The following is a 14895-nucleotide window of genomic DNA, read 5'->3' as shown; positions in this document are numbered from 1 at the left end:
GGGGCTGACTGCTCCGGTACCTCTTTCCAGATTTCAGAAGGGTGAGTAATGTTGTGTAGGTCATGTGCTATGTTGTGGGCTTTGCGAATGCAGCGTGTGGTGTAAAGGTTTGTGATAGAGGGCAGAGAGACGCCAATGATCTTTTCAGCTGTCCTCACCATCCTCTGAAGGGTCTTGTGATCCGATACGGTGCAATTCCCAAACCAGGCAGTGATGCAGCTGCACAGAGTGCTCTCAGTGGTCCTCTATAAAACATAGGATAGGTGGAGGGAGGTGAGCTTTCCTCAGCCTCCTCAGAAAGTATAGGTGCTGCTGGGCTTTCTTGGTGAAGGAATTTGGTGCTCTTGACGGTCTCCACCCTGGATCCGTTGATGGACAGCAGAGAATGGTTACTCTTTGCTCACTTGTAGTCAACAATCATCTCCTTGGTCTTGTCGACATTCAGAGATAGATTGTTGGCTCTACACCATGTTGTAAACTGCTGCACCTCATCTCTGTATGCCAACTATGAGACCACCACAGCTGTGGCATCACCAAAGTTGATTATGTGATTGGAGCTGTGCATCGCTGCACAGTTGTGAGTCAGTAAAGTGAACAGCAGTGGACTGAGCACACAGCCCTGAAGAGCTCCAGTGTTCAGTGTGGTGGTGCTGGAGATGCTGTTCCCGATCCGGACTGACTGAGGTCTGTCTGTCAGAAAGTCCAGGATCCAGTTACAGAGAGAGGTGTTCAGGCCCAGCAAGCTCAGCTTCTCTATAAGTTGCTTAGGGATGATGGTGTTGAATGCTGATCTGAAGTCAATGAACAGCATTCAGACGTAGTTTCCTTTAAATCTAGGTGTGACAGGGCAAGATGGAGGGTTGTGGCGATGCCATCGTCCGTAGGGCTTTTTGGATGATACACAAACTGTAATGGGTCAAATGAAGGTGGTAGCTGTGACCTGATGTGCCTCATGACAAGCCTCTCGAAGCATTTCATCACAATTGGTGTGAGTGCGACGGGACGATAGTCATTGAGGCAGGAAACCACAGACTTCTTAGGCACTGGGACAATCATTGTTGTTTTGAGGCACGTCGGAATGACAGAGCTGCTCAGAGAGATGTTGAAGATATCAGTGAAGACATCAACTAGCTACTAAAGGAGCACACTCCTTTAGTACTCTGCCTGGAATGTTGTCCGGTCCAGCAAACTTTCAAGTTAACTCTAAAAGTTTTTTCTCACGTCAGCTGTGGTGAAGCAGAGTACCAGGTCATTAGTATGAGGGCTGGACTTTCTCACCATTGTGTTATTCTGTGCCTCAAAACGTGCGTAGAAGTCATTTAGCGCATCTGGTAGGGAGGCTTCACCATTACAGACAGGTTAAGTTGTCTTGTAGTTGGTGATCGCTTGGATGCCCTGCCACATGCGCCATGAGTCACTACTGTTTTGGAAGTGGCCGTGAATTCTTTTAGCATAAGCATGTTTTGCTTCTCTGATAGCTCAGGACAGTTTCGCCTCACTGTTTTTAAAGCCGCCCGGTCCTTTGCTCCAAAGGCAAAGTCTCGCTCCTTCAGGAGAGCACAAACGTTAGCATTCATCCACGGCTTCTAGTTGGAACGTGTGGTGATGGTCTTGGAGGCAGTCACATTGTAAGGGTGCCTTTTCCTCAAGAATGGAATCCAGAGGCCCTGGTCGAAGGTTAATGCACATTCGGTCTTTCCTTGCGCTTTTTAAAAATCACATATTTATTTATCTTTTCCTTTTATGCGATCCCCAAGTAATAGCATCCTAAGCCATTTTGGTGGCCAGAAATCAAGATCTCAAAAACGTTCCCGGCTCCATCCATTGATCATTGATCTGACTCACCTTAGCACGCCAACAATGCGGAAAACCACAGAAGTCACTAACCTACTAAAATAATGGTTTCAGACAATATTATAAGTTAACCAAGATTAACGTTTATTTTGCCAGGCAAGAATATGTTCCAAATTGGTTTAATTCATAAACAGTTGCACAACTGATCAGCATTACATAAACAAAACAAAATAAAACAAACATAAAAGGTCATTATACCTGGTCTTGAGAAAGTACATAGTGTGGTATATGAAGACACTGATCTGGCTACAGAATTGCACCACATGTTTTGTCACTTTCCTCAGACCAGACCAGACAAAAAGATCCCAAATTCAGTTGTAAAACCTTTTTGGTGTTTAGGTTCCCGTGCTCCAGGGTCACACCTGGCTGGAACACTTTCAGAGACCCTAAAGGAGGACACACCCCATTCTTCACAGAACACAGTTCTACCAAGTTCTTAATCTTTTCCATAGTATAAGTGATTTCTGTGAAATTGAGAACAATTTACCAATCGCACTGAGACCTTTCAAATGACAAGGGGTTCACAAGACACATGACATATAACGCCTTATTCTTAATGAACCTTAAGCCAACTTTTTTTGGGCAGAAGGAGGGTAGTCAGGAAGAGCAGAGGTGAAGAGGGTGTCATAAAACAACAGAGAAAGGAGGGTGATGTTTACTCTCTTTTTGAAGTCTTTTTGCTCCTTCGGTATCTCTTCTCAGATTAGATTTATTGCATTACAGGTTTTGATTCACCTCCTTACAAACATATATAAAAGTATAAAAAATAAAAGTATACGTCGTTATTTTGCTCCTTAACACAACATCAATGCACTTCTCGATGTAGCCAGTCACTGATGATGTGTACTCCTCCAAGTCAATGGAATCAATGGTTGCAGCCTCCTAAACATTTCCCAGTCAGTACATTCAAAACAGTCCTGAAGAGCAGAGATGGATCCTGCTGGCCAGGTTATAATCTGTTTCAAAACCAGTTTAGAGCGTCTGATAAGTGGTCTGTTTTCTGGAATCAACATGACAGAAATGTAGTCTGAGCAGCCAAGGTGAGGGCGGGGCATCGCATGATATGCGGCAGGAATGTTTGTGTAAACAAGATCCAGCGCTTTTCACTCCTTTAGTAGCAAAGTCCACATGTTGATAGAATTTAGGAGCACTGTTTTCAATCAATCAATCAATCATTTTTATTTATATAGCGCTTTTAACAACACAGGTTGCATGTTTTAGGATTTCACAAAAAGGTGCAAAATCACTCTTGCGCACCTTCACCTGGTCTGTTCCTCGCTGGTGGAACGATCTGCCCGTCGCCACTAGGGCAGCAGAGTCACTAGCAATCTTCAAAAACCAACTCTAAACTCATCTTTTCGTTTACACTTGACCCAACATCGATAGCACTCTCTTCTTCTCCTGCTCCTTCCTATCCTTTTCTTGTTTAAAAAAAAAAAAAAAAAAAAAGCCTTGTGTCTGCGTTAGGTAAGACAAGACCCCACTCAGAGCACTTATGCACTACTGCCCTTTTGCTGATATTAATTTGCTTCTATATTCTACCTCATTTGTACGTCGCTTTGGATAAAGACGTCTGCTAAATGACTAAATGTAAATGTAAATGTAAATAATCTTACCACAGTATCTCCAGTTTACAGTCAGGATCCTGTAGTACAGCAGAGAGCAGATTCACTGATTCTCCTAGTTTATTCCCAGACAGACTCAGTTCTCTCAGATGTGAGGGGTTTGATCTCAGAGCTGAAGCCAGAGCAGAACAACCTTCATCTGTGACGCCACAATTTCTCAACCTGTAGAGAACAATGACACACTCTTGACTCTCAGATCAGATCAGTTTAGCTGAGAATCTATAAGTAAAAGTACAAATCAATGTGTGATGAATCATTGGACTGAGATTTAAAATGTAAAAGTACAACAACAACTAAAAACACAATCATTAATCATGTAAAGTCTCATTCAAGAAAATAAGTAATATATATACATATATATATCTAGGTTTAGGTGTAAGACAGTAGAATATATGGTCTGTACAGTATTACAGTGCAGTGTACAGTGTCTTTGTTTATTGCATTTTACACATTGTATTTCTGTTTTAAATATTTTCTTTTGTTTTCCTTAATATTACCAACTCTCTAAGCTAATATAAACTTAAATAAAAGAGAAGAAATGCAGATTTGTCCTCGGGTTGGTCGCCTCAAAACCCACACTTCCTATTACTCTTCTTCTTATCTGATTGGTTTCTTTAGTAATTTTGTCTGCTAACACATAAGCCTTTGCCGGTAAGATGAGCTATTAGCACTCAGTGTAAACAGATAAGGCTGGGTACACAATAAAAGATTTGTAAAATCTAAGATTCTAAAAATGTGAGACATTTGCCCCCACAAACACACACAGACACACATACACATTAGTATTTCTGATGGTAAATACAGCATACAACACGCTGACATCTTTCTGTATCTTTGATTGACAGTCATTTCATCCAGTCAATAATATTCTATTGACAAACAATACCTAATTTTTACATATTGTCTTACTTTTCTGTTTTTTTACTTCATAAATATTTTGCAGTGATTCATATATAATCTTACCACAGTTTCTCCAGTTTACAGTCAGGATTCTGTAGTACACCAGAGAACATATTCACTGATTCTCCTAGTTTATTCCAGGACAGATTCAGTTCTCTCAGATGTGAGGGGTTTGATCTCAGAGCTGAAGCCAGAGCAGAACAACCTTCATCTGTGACGCCACAATAATCCAACCTGTTGAGAACAATAACACACTCTTCACTCTCAGATCAGTTTAGCTGTTAGAAAATAAAGAACACAACTATAAAAAAAAAAATACTGATCATTGGACTGGGATTTAAAATGTCACAGAACAAAAACACAAGCCTCATTTAAGAGATAAATTATGTTTTGTTGTACAATGTACAATGTACATTAGTTTACATGGAACGTATTATGCAAAATTAACTTTCACATGTTGGATGTATGGATGGAACTGTTTAGCCTCGACCACTTATTCACAAATACAGTGTTTATGAGAGACGAACATGCAGGTCTATGCATGTTACCAAATAATAAATATGTGTTTAAACAGAGCATTTTGACGAGAGGGTCAAAAGTAAGACAGAAAATAGCTTATTACTTCTACATTGTTTTCTTATGTAGAATTTTTGCCAACCTCAAGAGAACAGTAGAGAATAAAAAATAGAGGTAGTGCATGTCCCCTTTAAAAATTACAATTCCCTTATTTTCAAAGACATTCTTAAATATTGACAAACCAAATTATTTATTCATATGCCACTTCTCTGTCACTGATTTGATATGAAACACATCAAAATATTGACCACTAAACATCTGCAGCACTTAAAATGTATGTTTTAAGACTTGATGTTTTAACAGTAAAGTGATTGTTCTCAGTGATACTTACTGAACTGATCTGGACTCTTTAATCACAGGCAGCAGCTTCTGAAGAACTTTCATATTTTCAGGCCTGTTTTTTCCTTTAACAAATTTATCAAGACAAAATTCATTTAGTTCCTCTTCTGTTGTCAACAACACAAAAATTAAAGCTGTCCACTGAGAAGAAGAGAGTTCAGTTTCCTTTATTCTTCCAGATTTCAGATACTGCTGTATTTCCTCCACTAGTGAATGATCACCCAGTTCGTTCAGGCAGTGGAACAGATTGATGGATTTCTCTGGAGAGTCAATGGTCCTGATCTTTTCCTTGATGTACTTAACTGTTTTTTTATTGCTGTCTGATCTGCTTCTTTTCAGTGTCAGTATTTCTTGTAGGAGAATCTGATGACAATCCACTGATAAACCCAGAAGGAACCGCAGGAAAATATCTAGGTGTCCATTTTTACTCTGTAGAGCCTCTTTCACAGCTCTCTGATGCAGCTCAGATAATGAAACATGTTGGAACCAATCTTTCACTTTAGACCACAAACTCTGGTTAAACACATTTTTGTTGTGTTTTGTCCAGGAGAGGTGCACATATAGAGCTGCTAGATGTTCCTGAATGCTCAGATGAACAAAGCAGAAGATTTTCCCCTGATATAAACCCAACTCCTCTCTGAAGATCTGAGTGCACAATCCTGAGTACACTGAGGCCTCTGTCACATCAATGCCACACTCTCTCAGATCTTCCTCATAGAAGATCAGGTTTCCTTTCACAAGCTGCTGAAAAGCCACTTTCCCCAGTTTGAGGATCATGTCTTCATCCATCACCTTCTTCTCATAGTCCTTCTCATGTCTGATGTTGGTCTGATGGATCAGGAAGTGTGTGTACATTTGAGTGAGAGTCTTGGGAGTCTCTCCTGTCTCTGCTTGACTCAACATCTTCTCTAGAACAGTGGCTGAGATCCAGCAGAACACTGGGATGTGGCACATGATGTAGAGGCTCCTTGATGACTTCAGGTGTGAGATGATCCTGTTTGCCAGACTCTGATCACTGATTGTCTTCCTGAAGTATTCCTCCTTCTGTGGCTCATTGAAGCCCCGTACCTCTGTCACTCGATGGACGCACTCAGAGGGGACAAGATCAGCTGCTGCTGGTCTGGAGGTGATCCAGATGAGAGCAGAGGGAAGAAGATTCCCCACAATCAGGTTCATCAGCAGCACATCCACTGAGGCTGACTCAGATATATTGCACAGTTTCACTTTACTCTTAAAGTTCAGAAACAGACGACACTCGTCCAGACCATCAAAGATGAACAATACTTTATGTTCATTACTGGATATTTCCATTTCTTTAGTTTCAGGAAAAAACACATGAAGAAGATCTGAAAGACTGAGTGTTTTGTCCTTCATCAGGTTGATTTCTCTGAAAGGAAGTGGAAATATGAGCTGTATGTCTTGATTCTCCTTCCCTTCAGCCCAGTCCAGAATGAACTTTTGCACAGAGACTGTTTTTCCAATGCCAGCGACTCCTTTGTCAACACAGTCCTGATGTCATTATTTTGTTGAGGTAATGGTCTAAAGATGTCACTGCATTTGATGGCTGTGTCCTCTGTGGCTGCTCTCCTGGATTGTGTCTCTATCTGTCTCACCTCATGCTCATTAATGATCTCTCCTCTCTACTCTCTGTGACGTAGAGCTCTGTGTAGATCTCATTCAGGAGTGTTGGGTTTCTCTGTGTCGTGGTTCCCTCATACAGATGCTCAAACTTCTTCAGGAGATTTGACCTGAACGTGTTAAGGATGTCATGCCTGGAAAATGAAAATAGTGCAATATCAAATCAGGTAATGAGCACATTGTCTTTCATGTATTATGCATCCTAATTAAATAATCTTTTACAGAAATATTAGACCTGTGATCAGTCTTTGTATCTCCACTCTTAAACTCCAATGAATTATTCCTAGATGGGTCATTCTTCATAGACACGCTGCTGTGCTTGGCTTCTGATCTTTTTCATGAACTGAACTATAACAGATAGAGATTAAATTGAATCATTTGAATTACTATATTCAACAAAACATATCTTCATGTATTATTCAGACAATCACTTAAAAGTGCACTTCATCATAATTTCATTCAAAATATTTTATTACAAACTAAAATTAATAGAACTGGGTACTTTCACAAAAACACTATTAAATGTTAATATATCAGATAAAGATATTTAAAAATAAATATAGCTCTATTTTGGTCAGTAATTAGTGCTCTAACATACAACACATCTGTGCTCATAACAAGTTTGATTTCCATCTCGAGAGCAGCGATGTGAGTTGTATAATGAAATAACCCATAACATTCATGTAAAAAAAAAGCATTTCTTTTAGATTTACAATTAAATATCCAAGTTGCCATTGTGACACCAGTTACTTTGTGTTCTCATTTATACAATGACATCTCTCCTGTCTTCATGTTGAGAGAAACTGGGAGTTAGGAGCAGAGGCAGGGCTGCTACCTTCAGCATGAGGCTTATTCATTTCACTTTTGGTGTGAAAGGTTTTTTTGGTTTATCAGATAATAGAAGTTCTTGCCAGGGAACATGGCCTCTGGAACTGTACCATTAAATTTACACATATCGATCCAATTAGGCCGCTACATATGACCACTAGCCCTCCTCCTGTTCTCAAGGATTCATCGAGTGAGGCATGGTGCCGACACTCCGCCATGGCTGGCTGCTGAGTGGATGGAAGAGCTCAATGGGGTCTGCTCTATCGACTCTCTGGAGCAGTAAAAACCAAGCTGACCTGAAGCCGGTGACAAAGACAAAGTCTAAGTAATATCTTAGGGCTCGGACAGGACAAAGCAAAGTTAGGGCTGGGTCTGTCTCCTCCGGTGGCAGCCCTTGCAGCAGGCTCACCACCTGATTCTTTCTGGAAGCGTCCTAGGTTCTTCCGTGCGGATGGTCTGCATCCCAACCGTGCGAAGCAAAGCGTCTCTCGGACAACATCTCCACCGCGCTACACTCCATTTGACTAGTAAGTAACGAATCACACAACAGCAGCTTTGACAATATGACATGTAATGTAAATGTTAGACCCGAGAGTAAGATTACCCACATAGAAACTGTGTCTGTCCCGCGAAAAATCAGATATATCAGGAAATCCCGCACAGGCCTTAGAAATAACCTAGTCACGATCAAAACAACAGTTAAAACCGGTAAACAGAAACAATATTTAAAGTTTGGTCTCCTAAACATCCGATCACTGGCGCCGAAATCTCTCATAGTACATGAACTAATTACAGACAAAAGTTTTGACGCGCTCTGCCTGACTGAAACATGGCTGAAACCTAACGATTACATCAGTTTAAATGAGTCGACTCCATCAGGGTACTTATATAAGCACGAGCCCCGCCGGTCAGGTCGAGGTGGAGGTGTTGGAGCTATCTATCGTCAGGAGCTAAATGTTACTCAGAGAACTGGAATTAGCTATAACTCTTTGAACTGCTTGATCTTAATGTTACGCTTATGGATGCTACAAAGAAATCTCTGTTATCTCTTTCTCTTATCTCTGTGTATAGACCACCAGGACCTTATGTAGATTTTCTTAAGGAATTTGCTGATTTTATTTCAGACTTAATAATTAATAAAGACAGAGCACTTATTATCGGTGATTTCAACATTCATGTTGACGACCCAAATAATACAGTAGGAGCTACTTTCACAAATTTATTAACATCTTTTGGGCTAAAGCAAAATGTAATCGCCCAACTCACTGCTGTAAGCATACATTAGATTTAATTATTTTCGCATGGCATCGATGTTTTAGACCTAGATATCTTACCTCTAAGTGACGATATCACTGATCATTTCCTCATATCCTATAAACTTTCTGTAAGTGAGATTAACCGAGCCGCACCTCGTTACCAACTGGGTAGAACCATTATCCCAACCACTGTAGATAAATTCACAAATAACCTACCAGATCTATCCGACCTGCTCCGCAAACCTGAGAAAGCAGATGATCTTGAGCAAATGACCAGCAGTATGTGCAGTATCTTCACTGCACATTAGATACTGTCGCTCCCATCAAGTTAAAACAGATTAGAGAGAATAAAAGTGTACCATGGTACAATAGTCATACACACTCTCTAAAAACAGCTACTCGTTCACTAGAACGTAAGTGGAGAAAGACTAAGCTAGAGGTTTTTAGAATTGCCTACAAGGACATTATGTGCACTTATAGACAGTCACTAAAAGCAGCCAGAGCCGAGCACCTCCGTAAACTCATTGAAAGCAACCAAAACAATCCTAGATTTTTATTTAGCACAGTGGCTAGATTAACAAATGATCGGTCAGCAACAGAACGCTGCACACCCTCTCAGTTAAGTAGCAATGACTTCATACAATTCTTCACTAATAAAATAGATAATATCAGACTTAAAATAACAGAAAATCAACCCTTAACTTTGTCCTATAGTCCAGCCTCACTCAGTACCCAGCAAATTCAGTTACAGTGTTTTGCAACCATAGGACAGGAAGAGTTCAATAAACTAATCACTAAGTCTAAATCTGCCACATGTGTATTAGATCCTATTCCAACTAAATTTCTGAAAGATATATTACCAGCAGCTGGTGAACCTCTTCTAAATATTATTAACTCCTCCCTATCGTTAGGTCACGTACCCAACCCATTCAAATTAGCAATTATTAAGCCTATGATCAAAAAAACCACAACTTGATCCTAATGAACTATCTAATTACAGACCGATATCAAATCTCCCATTTATATCAAAAATATTAGAAAAAGTTGTGTCAGCGCAGCTATGCTCCTTCTTACAGATGAATGATGTCTATGAGGAGTTTCAGTCAGGTTTTAGACCGCACTCATAGCACAGAAACCGCATTAGTTAAAATCACTAATGACCTGCTCTTATCCTCCGACCGAGGCTGCGTCTCGCTACTCGCTTTATTGGATCTCACTGCTGCATTTGACACTATAGATCATAATATTCTCCTGGAGCGTTTAAACACCGCTGGTGTACAGGGACAGGCTTTAAAGTGGTTTAAATCATACCTATCAGACCGTTATCAATTTGTAGATATAAACGGAGACCGCTCTACTACAATGCCCGTAAAGTGTGGTGTGCCTCAAGGATCAGTTCTAGGCCCCTTACTGTTCTCTATATACATGCTGCCCTGGGGAACATTATTAGGAAGCACAGGGTTAATTTCCACTGTTATGCAGATGACACACAGCTATACATTTCATCTAAGCCTGATAAGTTATCAGAAATGTCTAAATTAACAGAGTGTGTTAAAGACATAAAAGACTGGATGACTAGAAATTTTCTTCTATTAAACTCTAATAAAACAGAGGTGCTCCTTATCGGACCAAATTCATGTTTGCAGCAAATTTCTGAGCTCAAACTACAATTAGATGGATGTGATATAAACGTTACTCCGACAGTTAAAGACTTGGGTGTGATATTGGACAGCAACCTGTCCTTCGAACACCATATCACTCATGTTACAAAATCTGCCTACTTTCATCTTAGAAATATTGCTAAACTCAGACACATGCTCTCTCTCTCAGATGCAGAAAAGCTAGTTCATGCATTCATGACATCTAGACTGGATTACTGTAATGCCCTGCTCGCTGGTTGTCCAGCATCTTCAATAAACAAGCTTCAGTTAGTGCAGAACGCAGCCGCTCGAGTTCTTACCAGGACAAGGAAATATGATCACATAACCCCAGTTTTATCCTCCCTGCACTGGCTGCCTGTTCATTTCCGGATTGATTACAAAGTACTGTTACTGACCTACAAGGCTCTAAATGGTTTAGCCCCCATTTATCTGACCAGCCTTCTGTCTCGCTACAACCCGTCACGCTCTTTAAGATCTCAAAACTCAGGGCTCCTGGTAGTTCCTCGTATAGCAAAGTCTACTAAAGGTGGTCGAGCGTTTTCACATTTGGCACCTAAACTTTGGAATAACCTTCCTGCTAATGTTCGGGGATCAGACACACTCTCTCAGTTTAAGTCTAGGCTAAAGACATATCTTTTTAGCAAAGCATACTCGTAAAGATTAACAGAAACCTATGCTACAGTACATCGTGATTCCCAATAGTATGAATGGCCGCTACTCTAATTATCCTTTTGTCTCCACCTCGCATCTAGTTACCGAGCCTCTCCAGTGGACCCAGTGAGGAGATGACCTTCCTGCGATGACGTCGAGGAAAACTCAACCTTCTGTCTGGACTAAATCTATCTTGGACTTTCTACATTGTAATTCATCCAGCTGTTTTGTAACGCATCCTGTTGTGTGGTGACTTGCTTATGTCTGTGGAACGATTTGCTTTTGTCTTGTAATAATTTGCTTTTGTGAAGCTGCTTTGGAACAATAGCCATTGTAAAAAGCGCTATACAAATAAACTTGAATTGAATTGAATTGAATCTCTGAAAGGAGTGGTGGGGACTTTGGACAAGATTTCCTGAGAATCAGCCGTTCCGAAATTTAGGCACAATTTGACGACCAAAACATGCTTGTAGGTACCCTACCCTTATGATGGAGGCCAGTGCAAGCAAAGGCTCCCATTGGCCTAGCTGTAGTACTCTAAGCACTAGAGTCAGGTTCAAAGAGGGTACAGTGTAGAATTTAACCTCTTGTAAACCCCCTTAAGTAACCTGATGAACAGGTCATGCTTCCAACAACTTTACTTCCGAAGGGTCATAGTTGGCAGCAATAGCAGCCACATAGACTTTGAGGGTAAAGGCCTTCTCTCCACCCCTTGCTGCAAAAATCCAACTCCATGTTGAGAAAAGAAATCTTCTTCTAGGAGAGTTAGCTCTTTCCCCAGTTTACCTGAATGCCCAATAAGCTAATGTGCAAGAGTGTGAATGCAAACACCCTTCACTCTCAGGCGAACAAGGCCTGCCTCCGCAACTTTTGTGAAGTGCAGGGACAATGCGGAGATCAAGATCTTGTACCAATATGCTCGTCATTCAACGTGGACCTCAGCCATAGTTTGAGGTGCGGAAGAGTCAATACATGGAAGTACGTGTGAAGTACAGTGGGGCAAGCGAGGTGGAATGGCCCTCCTCCGGGGAGGGGAGATGTATTCACTTCTCTCTCTGGGTTGCCCGTCTCAAGGCCTCTTGAATTTTCCTCTTCAGAAAGCTCCAGTTCACCCTCTGATGCAGTGATTGACATCTGATCTTCAGGAGGAATGTACCATGGATACACATTCCAATGCAATGAGAACATGAGTCATCCACAAACGCCACTTCGGCATGCCTAATGTCCAGGCATCTGAGGGAGCAACTGTGACCATCACCCAGTGTCAGGTAACGACCGCATTCCAGAAATACACAGGTAATATGTTGCATCAAGCAAGACCCACATCATCTTCAAAGATTTAATTGCCGAGTTTCAAAAAGACATACTTGTAAATTGTCTTTTAATGTACTAAAGCACACTAGAGATATGGTCGTCTGCAACACAAACAGGGTGTAGAGCTCAAAAGAGCACACTGAAACTGTTCAGTAGAGTAGTTAGGAGCTAAACAATGTGATTGCTCAGCTCCAAAGTGAAAAGTTGAATATTTGCTGCACCATTTGCTGTGATTAGCGGCAAGTGGATGCAATCATCATGTTTATTGGCTCGTTTAGTTTACACTCGAAGTGGATTGGTCTTCCGGCTCAAGACCCCAAGTCAAAGGAAACTAAGTAATGTAAATTGTTTCTTTTTATGGTACCTTAATTTCGCAAAATGTTACTTTTAAAAGTCACTTTCTCTCATTTGTCTCTTCATCCACTTCTTTCCTGTCTGTTCTCTAGTATGCTGTCTAGTGTTTCTGTATTTGGTACTGATACCAATGAAAATCCACTTGGTTCTCTGTAACAATTTTAGTACCTAAGCAAAACATATAAACATGCCAATTAAAAAATATATATATAAAATCGAACAAAAAAAAAATGCCATTTTTTACTCATTTAAAATTGTTTCAAGTTTTTCCACAAGTAGTAAAAGTATAAGAAACAGTAAACAAGTTTCACCCAAATTTTAACTAAATAAAGGTGATTTACTGTTAAAATGATAAGATATTGTTTGATTATTTCAGAAAAATAAAGATTGATAATTTTTTTAAATTTTAAACAGTGGTAGTAACATGTACCAGAGATCAGTGTTTGTTTCTTCACTCTTAAACTGTATTGGTTGAATCATAGACTGATCACTCTTCATAGACACACAGCTGGGCTCTGCTTCTGATCTCTTCTGATGAAATGAACTAAAACAGAGACAGAATAAAGTGAATCCTTTACCATTATCAAGTGCATACTCATATACTATTTAAAAAAACATGGTAAAGGACACAATGATGATTTAATTTACAATATTTTATTAAAAAGATGTTTGTTTGATGATGTTGTTACATATAATTTACAACATATTATTAATTGTGATTAATTGCATCCAAAATAAAGGTTTTGTCTATGTAATGTGTATATTATGCATACATAAATACACACATATACAGTATACATTTAAGTAAAAATATTTGCATGTGTATATTTATATTAATATAAATTATATTATAATAATTACATTTAACATAAAACATAGCATATTTTTCTTAAATATATACATGGATATGAGTGTATTTAGACACATCATAAATATAAACAGTATACACACATATTATGTACACAGAAACTTATTTCGGATGCAGTTAATCATCTGCCAGTACTAAACATAAAAACATACCAGAGATCAGTCCTTTTGTCTTCACTCTTAAAATATATATTATACAACCCATAGACTGATCACTCTTCATAGACACACATCTGGGCTCTGCTTCTGATCTCTTCTGATGAAATGAACTAAAACAAAACAAGTTTTAGATCACTAACTTTTAGATCATTCTATTTTATTTTTTACCCTTTTAAATACGGCGCTATATTTTATACTTATATTTTATACTTCTTTTCATTTTTTACCCTTTATACTTTGCACATTTCTTTGTATATATATTTTTATATTTTATATTTATATGTGTATATATAGATATATTGTTTCTTTCCGACGCTGGACGGTTGTATAAAACATTTCACTGCATGTCGTACCATGTATGTATGTGTATGTGACAAATAAAATTTGAATTTGAATTTGAGATCAAGTATTTTTCCTCCAGACAATTAAAAACTCCCATCAAAGTGATTTAATATTGTTTATTAAAAGTACCTGCGCCCTGAGACAACTCTTCATCTGTGGATGTTTGTTCCATGATGAACAGAATCTGATCTCCAGCACTGATTCTAAAAAAGCTTGTCCTGAGAGAGACAGGGTCATAAGATTCATACAGATACACGATTAGTGTGTTAACAAACGACCAAATAAACCACAGACAACACCAAACACCAATCAATCACTGCTTGAAAGAAAATATATAAAAGTATAAATAAATAACAGTACGTGGAATAGAGAAAAAGGAGCAGAAAGTCTGCGCACTCACTTTATTCACAGATTCACGAAATACTCCTATCTTTTGAACCAGCTGACCATGAAAACATCGCTTAGACTCAATAAAGGTTCATATGAAACATTAATATTCCGTATAGAATCGATTCTGACTTTTTAGATGCA

At 39.3% G+C, this 14895-nt stretch overlaps 1 pseudogene; it reads right to left on the bottom strand.

Annotated features, from left to right (window-relative positions):
- Positions 1-6175: 6175 nt before the first annotated feature.
- On the bottom strand, positions 6176-13535 carry LOC122333039 (annotated as a pseudogene).
- Between the last annotated feature and the right edge of the window lie 1360 nt (positions 13536-14895).

The sequence above is a fragment of the Puntigrus tetrazona genome, unplaced genomic scaffold (assembly GCF_018831695.1).
Source record: "Puntigrus tetrazona isolate hp1 unplaced genomic scaffold, ASM1883169v1 S000000173, whole genome shotgun sequence".
Classification (NCBI taxonomy): Eukaryota; Metazoa; Chordata; class Actinopteri; order Cypriniformes; family Cyprinidae; genus Puntigrus; species Puntigrus tetrazona.
This window is presented reverse-complemented; position numbering and strand designations above follow the sequence as displayed.